Genomic DNA, 8,271 nt, shown 5'->3' with positions numbered 1-8,271 from the left:
CACGGCCTGAGGTCCCCTGTCAAGCCCCACCAGGCGAGGGAACAGCCTCAGGTCCCCTGCCCTAGCCAGTGCCACACAGCCTCGGGTCCTTGCTGATTGCTTGTTAAGCTTTGTTATGGGAACTCAGCCTCCACTGTGGGCGTTGTCATCTTTGTGATGGTGTGACAGTCAATTTGCATATTCCTCTTTATTAATAGAATAAGGTTTATTTGAATACAAGCACTATGATTTGGCCATGGCCACTAAGTGACTAAAGGATGGAGAGGACATATAGCCTAGAGACTTTGGACAAAGGGGTGATTTGTGCCCTGGACAGAAAATAGCAGAACAGCTCAAAATTTCATTGTGCTACTCAGAGGCAGCAATTTAAAACATATGAATTATTTATTTCTGAAATTTTCTGTTGAATATTTTCAGACCACTGGTGACCACAGGTAAACAAAACTGCAGAAGTTGAAATCTCTAATATGGGAAAACTTTTGTATTTGTTTGTTTTTTGTTTTTAAATATATATATTTTATTGATTTTTTACAGAGAGGAAGGGAGAGGGATAGAGAGCTAGAAACATCGATGAGAGAGAAACATTGATCAGCTGCCTCCTGCACACCCCCCTACTGGGGATGTGCCTGCAACCAAGGTACATGCCCTTAACTGGAATCGAACCTGGGACCCTTCATTCTGCAGGCCAACACTCTATCCACTGAGCCAATAGGTAAGGGCTGTATTTTTTCTTTTTACATAATGTATTGTTTTATTTAATCTTTACAATTAATGAAATACTTATTATTTCCACTTTACAGATAAGAACACTGGAATTGAAGGAACTTGGGTCAACATTTTTTGCTTTGTCATTTTAAAAAGAAACTTAACCAAAATGTAATTCTATCTTAATGTATCTATTTGGTATCTGGAAAGAATATTTACATATACATATATATATATATATATATATATATATATATATATATATATTTTTTTTTTTTTTCAAAGCAATTGTAATCAAAAGTGTCTGTTACTGGCACAAGAACAAGCATATAGATCGATGGAACAGAACAGAGATCCCAGAATTAATATTTGACAAAGGTATAAAAGCATACAATGGAGGAAAGATAGTCTCTTCACTAAGTGGTAGTGGGAAACTCAAACAGTTACATGCAACCAAACAAACAAAAAAACTAGACCACCAACTTACACCACACACAAGAATAAAGTTAAAATGGATAAAAGACTTAAATGTACGTTGCAAAACCATAAAAATCCTAAAGAAACCATAGGCAGCAAAATCTCAAACATCTCACGTAGCACTATTTTCACTAATACATCACACAGGACAAGGGAAACAAAGGGAAAAAATGGGACTACATCAAACTAAAAAGCTTCAGCACAGCAAAAGAAACCATCAATAAAATGAAAATGGAATCTTCTGTATGAAAAAACATATTCACCAATGATACATCTGATAAGTGTTTCATTTCCAAAAATAGACAAAGAACACATACACCTTAACACCAGAAAGACAAACAATCCAATTAAAAAACAGGCAAAAGAAGTTCAGAATCTATTTGACATTTTAATCATTTCTCATAAAAAATATTACAGATGTTAAAATTTCTCTGTAGTCATAGTGTAGTTATTATCTCTTAATAAATAATGATGATGGCAAAAAAAATGGGCAAAGGACCTGAATATATATTTCTCCAAAGAGGACATACAAATGGCCAATAGAGACATGAAAAAAATGCTCCGTCACTAATCATAAGAGAGATGTAAATTAAAACAACAATGAGGTATCGCCTCACAACTGCCAGAATGGCTAACATCAATAAGTCAACAAACAACAGTGCTGGTAAGGAAGTGGAGAAAAGGAAACTCTAGTGCACTGCTGTGGGAACGCAGACTGGTACAGCCACTGTGGAAAACAGTGAAGAGGCTCCTCAAAAAATTAAAAATACCTTTACCGTTTGACCCAGGGATCCCACTTCTAAGAATACATACTAACAATTCCAAAACACCAATAAGAAACAATATATGCACCCCTATGTTCATAGCAGCGTTATTTACAACTAGAGGCTCCATGCAGGGGATTTGTGCTCTGGTGGGGGCGTGGCCTGTGGGGATCAGCCTGCTGTGGGAGGGTTGCTCATCCCAGTCAGATGAGTGGCTGTGGACCTGCTCTCTGAGCAGCTGCTCCCTGCTCATCCTGGACCACCAGGATGGTCATCTGCCCCCTGGTGGTCAGTGCAGGTCATAAAGACTAGTCAACCAATTGTTCTGGTAGTTCTGCTGTTCGGTTGGTGGGCATTTATTATATAGGACTAGGTTTGGGTGTCGAACTCAATCCGAGAAGGGGCCAAAATCTAAAATCCAGCCTAAATCGTGGGCTGAATGGTATACTGAACAGTCATAAACTGACAATGTCATAAACTGACAGCGGAGTGCAGTGATGACAGCGCGGTGCGGGCCACATTGCAAGGCCTGGCGGGCTGGATTTGGCCCGCGGGCCTTGTGTTTGACACATGTGGACTAGAGGATCAGTGCACAAAATTTGTGCACAGGTGAGGGGTCCTCAGCCCGGCCTGTACCCTCTCTAATCTGGGACCTCTCGAGGGATGTCTGATTGCCATCGGGCCTAAACTGGCAGTCAAACATCCCTCTCGCAATCTGGGACCGTTGGCTCCTAACCACACGCCTGCCTGCCTGATTACCCCTAACCCCTCTGCCTGCCTGACTGATCGCTCCTACTTTGCCCCTTATCAGCATGATCAACCCTAACTTGCTCCCCTGCCAGCCTGATTGCCCCTAACTGCCTCCTGCTCAGCCCCCAGTATGGCCTTACTCTGTGGGAGGTGACCTGGTGGATCAGGGGAAGGCACTGCCCCCATTACCTGCTGCCACTGCTGGCTTGAGCCTTGGCCCTTCTCAGCCACTATGGCTTTTTCTGGAAGGACGTCTGGAAAACATCCACTCTAATTAGCATATTACCCTTTTATTAGTGTAGATTTGGGGACCATTACAACCACGCAGAACTTAACGAAAACACATGGCCCTGGCCAGTTTAGCTTAATGGAGAGAGCATTGGCCTGTGGACTGAAGGGTCCCAGGTTTGATTCTGGTCAGAGGCACATGCCTGTGTTTCAGGCTCGATCCCCATTAGGATGCCTGGAGGAGGCAGCTGATCAGTGATTCTTATCATTGATGTTTCTGTCCCTCTCTCCCTCTCCCTTTCTCTCTGAAATCAATAAAAAATATATTTAAAAAAAAGAAAACACATGATCTTCACTTTGGGCTTTGTCATTTTGCAATATCCTTTGTGCAGTATTTTAACTTATCTCAATTTTCCTTTACCCACCCTTAAAATGCAATCTATTTTGGGGGAGATGATCAGGAAAGTGATTCTATTGGATAGAAGTTGTTTTTTGTTTGTTTGTTTTTTTTTTGAGGGGCTGTGGTGGTGAAAATATTTAAAAATTGAGCATGGTGTTAGCTATACCACTCTGAAATTACTTTAAAAGACCAGCTCATTGTACACTTTAGGTGATATGGTGACATGTACAGTATATGAATTATATCTCAACAGAGCTGTTCTTTTACTTCTTTTTAAATAAAGACCAGTCTTATAATCAATTGCCGATGTTTTCAGAGGCCCCCCAGGATTTGCTTACTGAGTCCCAAACCACAGCTGAGACTCCCAGTTGCCTCCAGTCCTGGTGGATCTGGATGGTGTGGTTGTCAAAGGAGAAGGTGGCAAGAGGCTTGTGGAATTTCTGCAACCCCATTCCCGCGGTCTCCTCATAGGGCACCAGGGCCATTTCCTCTGTGCCTGCTCTCTGCTTCCTTTAACCTGTTGGGCAAGAGAATCCTGCATGCTCTGGCCAGAAAGTGCGTTCCTTCTCTCTTAGGTGGCCTGGATGCTTTTTTAAAGATTGTTTTATGGATTCAAAAGAATAAACAGAGATGTGGAAAGCTTTTGCCGAATTCCTTTTACATGGTTCTTCCGGTCTCATGGGAGGTGAGATGTGGCTCTGAATTCATCCCAAAGGGTGTCTTTGAGCAAAAGTACCCAGAATGGCACAACTCCTGCAGGATGCCCTGCACAATTCGCTGTCAGGACTGGGGGTGTGTGTGTGGCGGGGTGTGTGTGTGTGTGTGTGTGTGTGTGTGTGTGTGTGTGTGTTGAGGGTGAGAGAAGCAGCAGTGCCAGCACAGGATCGGGAGAAGGTAGCGCTTTCTATACAGCCCAGGCCACGTGGACTGCAGCTGTACCTGCCAATGTGGACAGAGTGTTTCTGCTGTTTTGTTTTGGTCTGGCTTCCAACCATCAGCCATGGACCTGTGTCTGCACTGAGACTGTGAATGGCTCGATGGTCCTACTGTTTGGTGGACGGTGGACGCACTCCCACCTCCCGGAGACTGGCAGGTAGACACTGGCGGCTTCTGAGTCACTCTGGGGGAGAACACGGCCCTAAGTACAGAACAGACTCGGGCATCTGCAGCCAGGAGGCCTCCCCGAGGACAGCCATGCCCTCGATCATGGTGGGGGTCCCATCATGGTGACTGGTCTTTTGGTCATTTTGGTCGAGACGCCCCTTGGCTTTTTATTATTGTAATACCTAAGATCTGGAAACAGCCCACGTGTCTACCAGTAGATGAGTGGATAAAAAAGCTGGCTGTGGTGCCCTGGCTAGGGTGTCTCGGTGGTTAGAGTGTTGGCCTCACATCAAAGGGTTATGGGTTCGATTCCTGGTCAAGGGCATGATGGGGTACATATGGGAAGTAAACAGGCAATGTCCACTTCTTCTCTCAATGTCTATTCTTCTCTTTCTCTTTCTCTCTCTTTCCCTCTTTCCCTCCTTTACACTCTCACTGAAAAGCAGTGGAAAAAATACCCTCTAGTGAAGATTAACAACAAAAATAAAGTAAAAAAAACTATGGTACATTTACACAGTGGAATACTATGAAGCTATAAAAAAGAAGGATCTCTTACCCTTTGAGACAGCATGGATGGACCAAGAGAGAATTATGCGAAGCAAAGTAAGCCAGTTAGGGAAAGACAAATATCATATGATCTTACTTATAAGTGGAAAAAAAAACAAAAAACCTGACAAACAAAATAGGACCAGAGGTATGGATGCATGAAACAAAATAACAGACTTCAAGAGAAGTGGAGGGGACAGAAGAGATTGACCAAAGAACATATATGCATAACCCATGGACACAGGCAATAGAATGGGGAAGACCTGGGATGGGGTGGGGTTTGAGCAGAGGGAGGGCAAAAAGAGAGAAAACAAAAGACATCTGTAATATTGCCAACAATAAAATAAAATAAAATAATTTTTAAAAAAGTAAAAATAAATAAATATAATAATTATGGCTGGTATCCCTCTACTCATCTTTTCTTTTTTCTTTTTTGATTCCAGAAAGGAAGGAAGGAAGGAATGGAGGGAGGAAGAGAGAGAGAGAGAAATATCGATGTGAGAGAGATACATCAATCTGCCACCTCCTGTACGACTGGGGTTTGAACTTGCAACCTGGGTGTTTGCCATGACTGGGAACTGAACCTGTAACCTATAGGAATGAGGGGCACCAACAGTAAATATGTGGGTGACATTAAATGTGTATTGGCCGTGTGAGACATAATGTCATGTAGAGCCTGAGATATAAGTAGAATGAAAATTCATGACAGTAGTCCAAAAGACAGGGGAGGAATAAGTAGAGTTTATATTTTTTAGGATCATAGCATTGTCTGTGAAGTTTCAAAAGTAATAATGTGTATTAGATAGTATAAGTCAAGAATGTATGTTATAAACTGGAAAAAAAAAACACATAAAGAAGAGTAGAAGGATGTTTAATTAATAACCTTTTTTATTAATCCAATAGAAGGCAAGAAATGAGAAAAAAGAAATGAAACAAATTATTATATGGTAGAAGTAAATGCAAATTTCTTGGTCCTTATGTTATGTATAAATGGTCTAGATATTAAAATTTAACAACAAAGATTATAATACTACATTAAAAATAAAGCCTAACTATATTCTGCTTACAACAGATATACCTTCAATATGAAGATACAGAAAAGTCAAAAGAAAAAGACAGGAAAAACATATTCTATTTTATCTGAAATGTCAGATAAAATAGACAAAGTATAGAAGAAATATTTTAAAGAGAGATATTTTTTAATTGTTAGAGGGTAATTTCAACAGAGGGAGAAAATAAATATAAATTTACATATACATGTAAATAACATATTTAAAACAGATAAAGCAAAAACTGACAAATGTGGGGAATTTTGAAAAATCTGTACTAATACTGGGTGTGTTTTTTAACATAACTGTCCTCAAACTTATAATACAAGTAGAGAAAAATCAATAAAGATATAAACAACCTGATTAATGAACTTAACATAATTGATATGTCTAATAAATATTGTTTATTCTTTTCCATTATTTTTTTCTTTTGATGCTTCAAGCTGGAAAATTTTACTGATATGTCTTCTCTGTTCTGTATGTTGAATCCATATTTTCTCGAATATGTTAATAATGGTTATTTTAAAAATCTATGTCCAAAAAGTAAAATATCTAAATTTTTAAAAAGAGTCTGGTACAAGATTACCCAGTATCAACCTGGACTGATTTTTCTAACCTCACAAAAGGTGGAAAGCATAAGCTGTTGTTTTTATGCAGTGAGCTCAGGGAGAGGTTTTATTTGCACATTTGGAAGCATTAGCTAGCAAAGCAGGAGCCAGCTAAGGAGAAAGTACGTGCTTCCTTCCTTGAAGCTGAAAGGAACGTCATTTCCACCAATACTTATCATGGAATACAGGGAAGTTTCCCATAAAATGAAGTGGGCAGTAGTCTCAGCTACAGCTTTTCTCCTGATACAGAATCTTCAGGAAGGAATGGTTTGCTCTGGTCTGTAATTGGCACCTAGACTCACAGACCTGAGGAGGTCACTGGAGAAGAATTCTCAATTGCTTGAAAGCCTTCCTGGCACTTGTAGTGCGTTGGCGTTTACACATGATGAATCAATCAACTTCCTTCAGTTCAAGGAACATCTATTAACTATACTGGAAACAACACTGTACACAACCTTGTAGGGAATGAAGAGATCTAAGGATCTAAGTCACCATTGGTCTCTTGCTTGTCCTTATTACAAAACCAAACAAACAAAACCAATCCTGGCCCCACCACACACATAAAAATTAGTCTTCCCACATCTACTTTTGTGTTTCCAATCTGTTCTTCATACTGCGGTCATTGTGCACTTTAAAAATCATAATCCTGACCTCCTCATTCCCTTTATTAAAGCTCCAACGACTTCTACTGCCCCAGGATGAAATCATACATTCTTAGTCCTGCATGGTTCAGCCCCTGCCTGCTTCAGTAATTTCACGTTACGTCACATGCTTCCTCATTCATTCAATCCCCACAATTGTGACTTTTTTTTTTAGGACTTAGCACACATCATTATTTCTGGTCTTAGATTTCTGAAACGCTCTTTATCAATTCCCTTCCCACTTTCACCTTGCTACTTACTACCGTTTAGAATTCAGTTTAAACATTATTTCTTCCGGAAAGTATTCCCCAGTTCCCCAGACTAAATTATGTCCCCCAGTTATCTACTTCTGTTAAAACCCGCATTTCTCCATCATTATATTCAACACACTTGTAATTATGTGTTAATGCCTGGCTTTTCTGATAAACTAGAAGCTTCTTGGGGGCATTTAAGACAGTAGCTAGCTCCATTCATTACTGAGTGAATAAAACTATAATAAAATTAATGAAGAACCACTACCGTCAGGAGCTCACAGTCCAGTAGAGGAAACACACATACTCTTCTCTTTAATACAAGATAAGGCACGTGTGGGAGTGATGCAACCTGCAATGAAAGTAAAGGGGAAAATAGGGAGGGAGACATTAACTCTCGATAAGATGTAAAATAGCACTGCTTCAGCTGGGCCGTGAAGGATGGGAAGATCTCCAATGGGAAGAATAATGGGAAAGAATTCCACAAGGAAGGAGTAGTAATTGAGGAAAGAGACTACAGGTAGACGTTGGCAAAGGCAAGATTGAGGTATAGACTGTTCGGAAGGGTGTGGTTCAAGACAAAACCGGGAATGTAGGCTGGCATTATCAAACTGCACGTCAGACTGAGGAAATTGTATGTTAATCTGCAGGCAATAGGATTAGGTCTGGCTTTAAAAAAAAAATTCTGTATAGAATGAAATAAAACAGAAGAAAAAAGAGGAAGAGAGATCATGTAGGGGCTGAGTAG

This window comes from Pipistrellus hanaki (genome assembly GCF_964339955.1).
Source record: "Pipistrellus hanaki genome assembly, chromosome: 1".
Lineage (NCBI taxonomy): Eukaryota > Metazoa > Chordata > Mammalia > Chiroptera > Vespertilionidae > Pipistrellus > Pipistrellus hanaki.
The sequence above is the reverse complement of the archived record's forward strand: the minus strand, read 5'-3'. Positions refer to the sequence as shown.